The sequence below is a fragment of the Stenella coeruleoalba genome (assembly GCF_951394435.1).
Source record: "Stenella coeruleoalba genome assembly, chromosome: X".
Taxonomy (NCBI): domain Eukaryota; kingdom Metazoa; phylum Chordata; class Mammalia; order Artiodactyla; family Delphinidae; genus Stenella; species Stenella coeruleoalba.
This window is the reverse complement of record NC_137152.1, coordinates 33,183,804-33,196,843: the sequence shown is the minus strand read 5'-3', so window position 1 is coordinate 33,196,843 and position 13,040 is coordinate 33,183,804. Positions and strand designations below refer to the sequence as shown.

General features: G+C 41.9%; 1 long non-coding RNA gene across 1 annotated transcript in view; it reads right to left on the bottom strand.

The window, feature by feature from the left end:
• Positions 1-13,040, bottom strand: part of LOC307179880 — a 36,156-nt gene that overhangs the window by 13,123 nt on the left and 9,993 nt on the right. The window contains exon 2 of the long non-coding RNA XR_013825585.1: positions 11,235-11,415. This is a non-coding gene — a long non-coding RNA (uncharacterized lncRNA). The remainder of the gene's footprint in view (positions 1-11,234; positions 11,416-13,040) is intronic.

Genomic DNA, 13,040 nt, shown 5'->3' with positions numbered 1-13,040 from the left:
AGGCTTCATGATGCATAGGACCCGGCTATGCCATGTTGGATTCCTGACCTATAGACAGTGAGATAATAACTGTATATTGGGTTTTAAAATTAATTAATTAATTAATTTTATTTTCGGCTGCGTTGGGTCTTCATTGCTGCCCACAGGCTTTCTCTAGTTGCGGTGAGTGGGGGCTACTCTTCGTTGCAGCGCGTGGGCTCTCATTGTGGTGGCTTCTCTTGTTGTGGAGCACAGGCTCCAGGCGTGCGGGCTTCAGTAGTTGTGGCACACAGGCTCAGTAGTTGTGACTTGCAGGCTCTAGAGCGCAGGCTCAGTAGTTGTGGTGCAAGGGCTTAGTTGCTCTGTGGCATGTGGGATCTTCCTGGACAAGGGCTCGAACCCATGTCCCCTGCATTGGCAGGCAGATTCTTAACCACTGTGCCATCAGGGAAGTCCCAATAAGTGTATATTGTTTTAAGCTGATAAGTTGGTGGCAATATGGTTATTCAGCAACAGATAACTAATATAGCATCCTTGAAGGAGTCACGGCTAAGAGGGTTGGTTAATGGACAAGATGAGCCTCTAGTGAGTGTTAGGAAGTGTTCATATAAAATAAAAAAGACCTGGAGAATGGAACAGGCTGGAGATCAAGTGCAGACACAAGGATCCTTTGGGCAACACGAAGGATCTTGAAATGCTACTGCCAAGTGGAAAGACATTTTTAGGACACTGTAATTAGAAATGCTCAATGAACAGAAACAGACTCATAGGCATACAAAACAAACCTATGGTTACCAAAGGGGAAAGGGGGTGGAGGAAGGATAAATTAGGAGTTTGGGATTAACAGATACACACTAGATAGAGAAACAACAAGGTCCTACTGTTTAGCACAGGGAACTATATTCGATATTCTGTAATAACCTATAAGCGGAAAGAATATGAAAAATATATAACCGAATCACTTTGCTGTACACTAGAAACTAACACAACATTGTAAATCAACTATACGTCAATTAAAAAAAAAGAAATGCTCAATGTCAAGAATGTTCAATGAGAATGTGTGATTCATGTGTTAGAGCCCATTAGACACTGAAGAAGAAACATGTTTGCACCAAGCTTGGCACATAGTAAGACTTCCACAGATGGTTTTAAGTTGCCCGTGTCCCTTTGCTATAAGGAATAGTAAGGTTACAATAATGATGCGGCTGGGCTGGGAGTTCAGTGAAGCAGACAAAGATTTTGCAAAGCCCATACCCTCTAGGAGAGACACTGAGAAAAGAGAAGTGCAGTAGTAAAAGGCAACTCTGCTTGCTGCCAGTCCCAGGGGGACTCAGAAAGGAAGAGATGATGGAAGAGTCTCACTGGATGCATGGGACACAATATGTCCTAAAAGATGATGTCATGATTAAAATTTTTTTTCTGCATTTGATGAAGTAGTAAGATAATGCATACATGCAAGGGTGAATCTCTGGTCTCAGAAAGATATGGTATGATGGTCAGGGTCATGAGGAATATTGTTTTATTCAGGCTTTCTTTAGAATCCAGTAGGAATAGGGATTTTGTGTGCTCAGAAGGAGAGAAAGGGGAACTTTTCCACCTGTAATGCATACTTCCCACATATAGGCCGAAGCATCCTCTTCTCTTTTCTCTGCCATTTTGTGATGGTTCGATTTCTTACAAACAGTTCTGAGGCTTAAGCTACACAATAGTTGCTTTGTAGCTAAATGTGGGGTTTAAGGATTACGTATGTGGTATCCATGGTTGATTCGGGGCTAGGGAGTGGCCCGAGGGGGAGCATTCTAAACCCCAGAATATAGTGTTTTATTCCTGCCTCCAAGACTATGGCTGGAAGAGCCTGTTTATAAAAAATGCTGTCAAAATTGTAGAGTTCCTTCTATATTTGAAAGCATTGTCTTGGGCCTTCTAGAATAATCAAAGAAATAGCTCAAAAAAAAAAAAAGAGCTTAGCAAGCATCTGAAGCACTGAGCTAACACCATCAAAACACTTTGGGCTGGAACTCATCCCCAGAACAATTGATTTTTCAGTGCATTCAACAACTGCCTAATAGTTACACCCATCAACTTAAGGGGGAAAATATACACTGCCATATAAACCTCTGAGTGTGCTTTACAATAGCTACAATTTCAGAGAAAGGAGACCTTATTTAAAAGATGGATTCTTAAAGCTGCTGCAATTTTTGAGTAATACTAATGGGCAGGGGAGGAGCTGGCTTCAGTAATAGTGCTTTATTTAAAAAAATGCAACTCAACAGCCCACATCCTGTTTCTTGTTCTATACAATTCTTGTTACCCAAGGCAGGGTGCCAGGGAGAGGGAAAACTTGAAAGATCAAACACAAAGATTGAATCACAGAGCACCCCAGCAAACAGGACCCCTCCTGATACTCTCACCAGCCAGCCATCTGCTTATCCAGTATTGCTTTTGAAATCTGAATAATATACAAACGTCTGCTAAAGGGAAAAAACCAAAGACTTCAAGTGTTATGTTCACTTATTTCTTATTATGTTATTTAAATATGTAGGGAGATTATGCTAGGTATAAAAATCTGCTCATAGCTATTGTTATTGTACAAATGCAAATCAGAAGTTGCTTTACAAATGAAACATGAGCAAAGCTACAAAATGCCAAAATACAAATTAACAACATTAATGTGATAAATAAGGTAGATGTGATAAAGGTAAACTGGTACTCAGAGTGTAAATATTAACTCATTTACGCATTTGTTCATTCAGCAGATGTTCATGGAGTACATGTTATTTCCAATGGCATTCTCCTAGGGGCTGCAAATATGTCAGTGAGTAAAACAAACTTCCCTGGCTTCATGAAGCTTACATTCTAATGGGATAAGACATAATAAACCAAATAAATGAGTGAAATATATAGTGTGTCAGATGATAATGAACGTTAAGGAGAAAAATCTAGGGCAGGAGAAAGGAAGATTTGGGGGGAAAGGGAGTTGAGGTATAAGAAAGACCTCACAGAGAAGGTAACGTTTGTATAAAAACTTGAAGAAGGTGAAAGAGTGAATATTTGGGTATTATTTGTGGGGGGCAGTGGTGAGTGTTCCAGACAGAGGGAACAGTGGGTGCCACGCCTGTGAGGCAGGGGCGAGCTTGTTTCTAAATGGTGCTGCTATAGGGCAGGTTCTTTTGAGTTCAGCAAACTTCTATTGATACTACCATTTGCCATATGACAACTCAGTTCTCCCACCACTTTCCCCTTTTTCAAACTACTGTGAAACCTTTGCTCTTACTGGGTGGCTGTTAGATCATCTGTCTTTCACTGGAGGCTCTTATTACATCCACTTTATTTTTTTTAATTACGTAATGTGATGGTTAATTTTATGTGTCAACTTGACTGGCCTAAAGGATGCCCAGATAGCTGGTAAAACATTTCTGGGTGCATCTGTGAGAGTGTTTCTGGAAGAGGTTAGAATTCGACTCGGTAGACTGAATCCACCTTCACCAATGTGGGTGGGCATCATCCAATCCCCTGGGGACCTGAATGAATCAAAAAGGCAAAGGAAGGGCAAATTCTCTCTTCTTGAGCTGGAATGTCCATTTTCCCCTGTCCTCGGACATCAGAGCTCCTGCTTCTCAAACCACTGGACTCCAGGACTTACATCAGTGGCCCTCTGGTTCTTAGGTTTTTGGGATGGGACTGAATTACACCACTGAATTTTTGGTTCTCCAGCTTGAAGACGGCAGACTGTGGGACTTCTCAGCCTCCATAATCACTTGAGCCAATTTCTATCATAAATCTCCTCTTCTATCTATCTAACTATCTGTCTGTCTATCTATCTATCTATCCCCTATTGATTCTGTTTCTCTGGAGAGCCCTAATACAGGTAATGATGGTACAGTGATATTGTGTAACATCAATGCAGAGTAACCTTAATCACATGCAGGCACTGAAATACAATGACAGGGCTCAGCATTAATTGGTCAATGGGATTATATGGATGATGCTTAATTTAATATTTTAAAATTAGAGGCTTCCGGGAAGACGGCGGAGGAGTAAGACGCGGAGATCACCTTCCTCCCCACAGATACACCAGAAATACATCTACACGTGGAACAACTCCTACAGAACACCTACTGAACGCTGGCAGAAGACCTCAGACCTCCCAAAAGGCAAGAAAGCCCCCACATACCTGGGTAGGGCAAAAGAAAAAAGAGTAAACAGAGACAAAAGAATAGGGAAGGGACCTGCACCAGAGGAAGGGAGCTGTGAAGGAGGAAAGCTTTCCACACACTAGGAAGCCCCTTCGCAGGCGGAGACTGCGGGTGGCAGAGGGGAAAAACTTCGGAGCCACGGAGGAGAGCACAACAACAGGGGTGTGGAGGGCAAAGCGGAGAGATTGCCGCACAGAGGATCGGTGCCGACCAGCACTCACCAGTCCGAGAGGCTTGTCTGCTCACCCACCGGGGCAGGCGGGGATGGGAGCTGAGGCTCGGGCTTCGGTCGGATCCCAGGGAGAGGTCTGGGGTTGGCTGTGTGAACACAGCCTTAAGGGGGCTAGTGCGCAACGGCTAGCCAGGAGGGAGTCCGGGGAAAAGTCTGGAGCTGCAGAAAGGGCAAGAGACTTTTTCTTACCTGTATGTTTCCTGGTGCGCGAGGAGATTAACAGTGCCACTTAAAGGAGTTCCAGAGACAGGCGCGAGCCGCGGCTATCAGCGCAGACCCCAGAGACCGGCATGGGACGCTAAGGCTGCTGCTGCCGCCACCAAGAAGCTTGTGTGCGAGCACAGGTCACTCTCCACACCTCCCCTCCCAGGAGCCTGTGCCGCCCGCCACTGCCAATTTCCGGGATCCAGGAACAACCTCCCCGGGAGAACGCACGGTGCGCCTCAGGCTGGGGCAACGTCACGCCGGCCTCTGCCGCCGCACACAGCGCGCCTCACGCTGGTGCAACGTCATGCCGGCTTCTGCCGCCGCAGGCCCGCCCCGCACGCCGGGCCCCTCCCTCCCCCCCGGCCTGAGTGAGCCAGAGCCTCCGAATCAGCTGCTCCTTTAACCCCGTGCTGTCTGAGGGAAGAACAGATGCCCTCCAGCGACCTACACACAGAGGTGGGGCCAAATCCAAAGCTGAGCCCCTGGGAGCTGTGAGAACAAAGAAGAGAAAGGGAAATCTCTCCCAGCAGCCTCAGAAGCAGCGGATTAAAGCTCCACAATCAACTTGATGTACCCTTCATCTGTGGAATACATGAGTAGACAACCAATCATCCCAAATTAAGGAGGTGGACTTTGAGAGCAAGATTTATGATTTTTTCTCCTTTTCCTCTTTTTGTGAGTGTGTATGTGTATGCTGTGTGAGATTTTGTCTGTATAGCTTTGCTTCCACCATTTGTCCTAGGGTTCTATCAGCCCACAAGAGACCTCCCAGCTTGACGTAATATCAAATGGCGAAAATCTCCAAGAGATCTCAGTCTCAACCCCAGCACCCAGCTTCACTCAACGACCAGCAAGCTATCAGTGCTGGACATCCTATGCCAAACAACTAGCAAGACAGGAACACAACCCCACCCATTAGCAGAGAGGCTGCCTAAAATCATAATAAGTCCACAGACACCCTAAAACACACCAACAGACGTGGACCTGCCCACCAGAAAGACAAGATCCAGCCTCATCCACCAGAACACAGCCACTAGTCCCCTCCACCAGGAAGCCTACACAACACACTGAACCAATCTTAGCCACTGGGGACAGACACCAAAAACAACGGGAACTACGAACGTGCAACCTGCAAAAAGGAGACCCAAAGCACAGTAAGATAAGCAAAATGAGAAGACAGAAAAACACACAGCAGATGAAGGAGCATGATAAAAACCCACCAGACCTAACAAATGAGGAGGAAATAGGCAGTCTACCTGAAAAAGAATTCAGAATAATGATAGTAAAGATGATCCAAAATCTTGGAAATAGAATAGACAAAATGCAAGAAACATTTAACAAGGACCTAGAAGAAGTAAAGATGAAACAAACAACAATGAACAACACAATAAATAAAATTAAAAATACTCTAGATGGGATCAATAGCAGAATAACTGAGGCAGAAGAACGGATAAGTGACCTGGAAGATAAAATAGTGGAAATAACTACTGCAGAGCAGAATAAAAAAAAAAAGAATGAAAAGAATGGAGGACAGTCTCAGAGACCACTGGGACAACATTAAACGCACCAACATTCGAATTATAGGGGTTCCAGAAGAAGAAGAGAAAAAGAAAGGGACTGAGAAAATATTTGAAGAGATTATAGTTGAAAACTTCCCTAATATGGGAAAGGAAATAGTTAATCAAGTCCAGGAAGGACAGAGAGTCCCATACAGGATAAATCCAAGGAGAAATATGCCAAGACACATATTAATCAAACTGTCAAAAATTAAATACAAAGAAAACATATTAAAAGCAGCAAGGGAAAAACAACAAATAACACACATGGGAATCCCCATAAGGTTAACAGCTGATCTTTCAGCAGACACTCTGCAAGCCAGAAGGGAGTGGCAGGACATACTGAAAGTGATGAAGGAGAAAAACCTGCAACCAAGATCACTCTACCCAGCAAGGATCTCATTCAGATTTGATGGAGAAATTAAAACCTTTACAGACAAGCAAAAGCTGAGAGAGTTCAGCACCACCAAACCAGCTCTACAACAACTGCTAAAGGAACTTCTCCAGGCTAGAAACACAAGAGAAGGAAAAGACCTACAATAACGAACCCAAAACAATTAAGATAATGGCAATACGAACATACATATCGATAATTACCTTAAATGTAAATGGACTAAATGCTCCCACCAAAGACACAGATTGGCTGAATGGATACAAAAACAAGACCCATATATTTGCTGTCTACAAGAGACCCACTTCAGACCTAGAGACACATACAGACTGAAAGTAAGGGGGATGGAAAAAGATATTTCATGCAAATGGAAACCAAAAGAAAGCTGGAGTAGCAATTCTCATATCAGACAAAATAGACTTTAAAATAAAGACTATTAGAAGAGACAAAGAAGAACACTACATAATGATCAAGGGATCGATCCAAGAAGAAGATATAACAATTGTAAATATTTATGCACCCAACATAGGAGCACCTCAATACATAAGGCAAATACTAACAGCCATAAAAGGGGAAATCCACAGTAACACATTCATAGTAGGGGACTTTAGCACCCCACTTTCACCAATGGACAGACCATCCAAAATGAATATAAATAAGGAAACACAAGCTTTAAATAATACATTAAACAAGATGGACTTAATTGATATTTATAGGACATTCCATCCAAAAACAAGAGAATACACATTTTTCTCAAGTGCTCATGGAACATTCTCCAGGATAGATCATATCTTGGGTAACAAATCAAGCCTTGGTAAATTTAAGAAAATTGAAATTGTATCAAGTATCTTTTTCGACCACTACACTATGAGACTAGATATCAATTACAGGAAAAGATCTGTAAAAACTACAAACACATGGAGGCTAAACAATACACTCCTTAATAACGAAGTGATCACTGAAGAAATAAAAGAGGAAATCAAAAAATACCTAGAAACAAATGACAATGGAGACACGACGACCCAAAACCTATGGGATGCAGCAAAAGCAGTTCTAAGAGGGAGGTTTATAGCAATAGAATCCTACCTTAAGAAACAGGAAACATCTCGAATAAACAACCTAACCTTGCACCTAAAGCAGTTAGAGAAAGAAGAAAAAAAAAACCCCAAAGTTAGCAGATGGAAAGAAATCATAAAAATCAGATCTGAAATAAATGAAAAAGAAATGAAGGAAACAATAGCAAAGATCAATAAAACTAAAAGCTGGTTCTTTGAGAAGATAAACAAAATAGATAAACCATTAGCCAGACTCATCAAGAAAAAAAGGGAGAAGACTCAAATCAATAGAATTAGAAATGAAAAAGGAGAAGTAACAACTGACATTGCAGAAATACAAAAGATCATGAGAGATTACTACAAGCAACTCTATGCCAATAAACTGGACAACCTGGAAGAAATGGACAAGTTCTTAGAAATGCACAACCTGTCAAGACTGAATCAGGAAGAAATAGAAAATATGAACAGACCAACCACAAGCACTGAAATTGAAACTGTGATTAAAAATCTTCCAACAAACAAAAGCCCAGGACCAGATGGCTTCACAGGCGAATTCTGTAAAACATTTAGAGAAGAGATAACACCTATCCTTCTCAAACTCTTCCAAAATATAGCAGAGGGAGGAACACTCCCAAACTCATTCTACGAGGCCACCATCACCTTGATACCAAAAACAGACAAGGATGTCACAAAGAAAGAAAACTACAGGCCAATATCACTGATGAACATAGATGCAAAAATCCTCAACAAAATACTAGCAAACAGAATCCAACAGCACATTAAAAGGATCATACACCATGATCAAGTGGGGTTTATTCCAGGAATGCAAGGATTCTTCAATATATGCAAATCAATCTATGTGATACACCATATTAACAAATTGAAGGAGAAATACCACATGATCATCTCAATAGATGCAGAGAAAGCTTTCAATAAAATTCAACACCCATTTATGATAAAAACCCTGCAGAAAGTAGGCATAGAGGGAACTTTCCTCAACATAATAAAGGCCATATATGACAAACCCACAGCCACATTCATCCTCAATGGTGAAAAACTGAAACTATTTCCACTAAGATCAGGAATAAGACAAGGTTGCTCACTCTCACCACTCTTATTCAACATAGTTTTGGAAGTTTTAGCCACAGCAATCAGAGAAGAAAAGAAAAGAAAAGGAATCCAAATCGGAAAAGAAGAAGGAAAGCTGTCACTGTTTGCAGATGACGTGATCCTATACATAGAGAATCCTAAAGATGCTACCAGAAAACTACTAGAGCTAATCAATGAATTCGGTAAAGTAGCAGGATACAGAATTAATGCACAGAAATCTCTGGCATTCCTATACACTAAGGATGAAAAATCTGATAGTGAAATCAAGAAAACACTCCCATTTACCATTGCAACAAAAAGAATAAAATATCTAGGAATAAACCTACCTACGGAGACAAAAGACCTGTATGCAGAAAATTATAAGGCACTGATGAAAGAAATGAAAGATGATACAAATAGATGGAGAGATATACCATGTTCTTGGATTGGAAGAATCAACATTGTGAAAATGACTCTACAACCCAAAGCAATCTACAGATTCAATGCAATCCCTATCAAACTACCAGTGGCATTTTTCACAGAACTAGAACAAAAAATTTCACAATTTGTATGGAAACACAAAAGACCCCGAATAGCCAAAGCAATCTTGAGAACGAAAAACAGAGCTGGAGGAATCAGGCTCCCTGACTTCATACTATATTACAAAGCTACAGTAATCAAGACAGTATGGTACTGGCACAAAAACAGAAAGATAGATCAATGGAACAGGATAGAAAGCCCAGAGATAAACCCACGCACATATGGTCACCTTATCTTTGATAAAGGAGGCAGGAATGTACAGTGGAAAGGACAGCCTCTTCAATAAGTGGTGCTGGGAAAACTGGACAGCTACATGTAAAAGTATGAGATTAGATCACTCCCTAATACCATACACAAAAATAAGCTCAAAATGGATCAAAAACCTAAATGTAAGTCCAGAAACTATCAAACTCTTAGAGGAAAACATAGGTGGAACACTCTATGACATAAGTCACAGCAAAATCCTTTTTGACCCACCTCCTAGAGAAATGGAAATAAAAACAAAAATAAACAAATGGGACCTAATGAAACTTCAAAGCTTTTGCACAGTAAAGGAAACCATAAACAAGACCAAAAGGCAACCCTCACAATGGGAGAAAATATTTGCAAATGAAGCAACTGACAAAGGATTAATCTCCAAAATTTATAAGCAGCTCATGCAGCTCAATAACAAAAAAATAAACCACCCAATCCAAAAATGGGCAGAAGACCTAAATAGACATTTCTCCAAAGAAGATATACAGACTTCCAACAAACACATGAAAGAATGCTCAGCATCATTAATCATTAGAGAAATGCAAGTCAAAACTACAATGAGATATCATCTCACACCAGTCAGAATGGCCATCATCAAAAAATCTAGAAACAATAAATGCTGGAGAGGGTGTGGAGAAAAGGGAACACTCTTGCATTGTTGGTGGGAATGTGAATTGGTACAGCCACTATGGAGAACAGTATGGAGGTTCCTTAAAAAACTACAAGTAGAACTACCATATGACCCAGCGATCCCACTACTGGGCATATACCCTGAGAAAACCACAATTCAAAAAGAGTCATGTACCAAGATGTTCATTGCAGCTCTATTTACAATAGCCAGGAGATGGAAACAACCTGGGTGTCCATCATCAGATGAATGGATAAAGAAGATGTGGCACATATATACAATGGAATATTACTCAGCCATAAAAAGAAACGAAATTGAGCTATTTGTAATGAAGTGGATAGACCTAGAGTCTGTCATACAGAGTGAAGTAAGTCAGAAAGCGAAAGACAAATACCATATGCTAACACATATATATGGAATTTAAGAAAAAAAATGTCATGAAGAACCTAGGGGTAAGATAGGAATAAAGACACAGACCTACTAGAGAATGGACTTGAGGATATGGGGAGGGGGAAGGGTAAGCTGGGACGAAGTGAGAGAGTGGCATGGACATATATACAATACCAAACGTAAGGTAGATAGCTAGTGGGAAGCAGCTGCATAGCACAGGGAGATCAGCTCGGTGCTTTGTGACCGCCTGGAGGGGTGGGATGGGGAGGGTGGTCTGGAGGGAGACGCAAGAGGGAAGAGATTTGGGAACATATGTATATGTATAACTGATTTATAAAGCAGAAACTAACACACCATTGTAAAGCAATTATACTCCAATAAAGATGTAAAACAAATAAAATAATTATCAAAATCCAAATATTGAATTAGTAAATTTTCATAGAACATTCACAGACTTCTGACAACATGTCCATGGACCCTCTATCGTCTGAGGAATCCCACTTTAATAAGCAAGGAGGGATTCTTTTGAAGCTGACCTTCTTACTGGCTGGCTTATGGCCATATGTTACACTAGTGAGTATGGAAATATGAGATTTCTTCACCTCAGCCCCTGTGATGTGGGATGATGATTCAACACATGGTTGGGAAATTTTCAGGGTGCATGTCTGGAAAATAAATCCAAAACAACAATCTTGGTTCTTTTTTGTTATACTCACCTGTGAGAAATGCTTCTGTGATTTAGAATATGTACCGTCCAGATCCTCTGTCCACAATCATCAGGGCGAGAAACAACTTTGTCAGTTTTGCAGTATAGAGAGGAGATTAGAGTCTGCGCAAGGCAGCATCTGCACCATTTCTATTTCACCTCAAATCTGCGCCTCAGATAGGATGGAGAGCCTGAAAGCAAATTTTGTGATGATGCCCTGTTAGTCAAATGGCAAGACTGGGTCTTAAGAGTGAGGGGGGAAAGGGCATGTAAGATAATGAAAGCTCAAGGAAGATGTCTTTTTGCGCATAGCTTAGGAAGCTGACTGTTCTGAAAAAGTTCTTTTTCAAAAAGCATAACACTAGAGAGGTAAGTAAGGCCCCACCATTAGAAATGAATGTAGTTGGCAATATCTGTTACAATAACTGGTGCATATCTTTGGGTTTTTTTTTTTTGCGGTACGCGGGCCTCTCACTGTTGTGGCCTCTCCCGTTGCGGAGCACAGGCTCCGGACGCGCAGGCTCAGCGGCCATGGCTCACGGGCCCAGCCGCTCCGCGGCATGTGGGATCTTCCCGGACAGGGGCACGAACCCGTGTCCCCTGCATCAGCAGGCGGACTCTCAACCACTTTGCCACCAGGGAAGCCCTGGTGCATATCTTTGACATTTAAGGTGAAATTGGAAGAACTCCAAGATATTATGTAAAGGAATTGAGCATAGTAAGAAAAAAAAAACCCACAATTTTTACCATGGTTATGTGTTCTTCACTAAAGTTAACTTCACATCGGAAAGTAGATTGTTTTGATAGGCTATCCAGACTAATCTGGACTGGATGGAACGGATTTAAGTTTCTATCCTTAAATTTTTCTCATCAGGAGTAATTTTAGACCACCAGACTAGTCCTCCTAACTTCTAGTGTAGTGATATTCTAGTGTAGTGTCTTCTAGTGTACTGTCATGATATTCTAGGATATAATATTGGCAGGACAATGTGATTATTGCCTCTTAGAATAAGAACATCAATTTCACCTATACAAAAATCTTTTCTCTTTTATTTGTACCCTCTGCTTATGCCCTCGCCATCAGCACCACCATCCTTCCAGCGCACGCGCGCGCGCGCGTGCACGCACACACGCACACGCACACACACACACACACAGCCCACATACGCAATGCACATTTAAGAGACAGAACTGTCTGGGATCCCAAAGGATTAACATATCATTTGATCATCTCTAAGAGGTGAGACATGGAAATCTCACATTCAAGATCTTACTTCAGCTTTCATGTGGGGTATCAGAAGACACATGGCCTCGGCATTTGATAACACAAAGGAGCATAGCATAGGGATGAGAAGCAGGGACTCTAGAGGTAGACTACCTGTGTTGAAATCTCAGCTCTACTACTAACCAGTTGTGTGAGTTACTGAAACTTCTTTGTGCCTCAGTTTGCTTGTCTGTAAAATGACTTTAATAATTTTACTTGGGCTTCCCTGGTGTCGCTGTGGCTAAGAATCCACCTGCCAATGCAGGGGAAACGGGTTTGATCCCTGGTCTGGGAAGATCCCACATGCCGCAGAACAACTAAGCCCGTGCCCCACAACTACTGAGCCTGCGCTCTAGAGCCCGCAACCCACAACTCCTGAGCCCGCATGCCTTAACTACTGAAGCCCGCGCACCTAGAACCCGTGTTCCGCAACAAGAGAAGCCACCGCAAGAAGAAGCCTGAGCACTGCAATGAAGAGTAGTCCCTGCTCACCGCAACTAGAGAAAGCCCGGGCGCAGCAACGAAGACCCAACGCAGCCAAAACTAAATTTA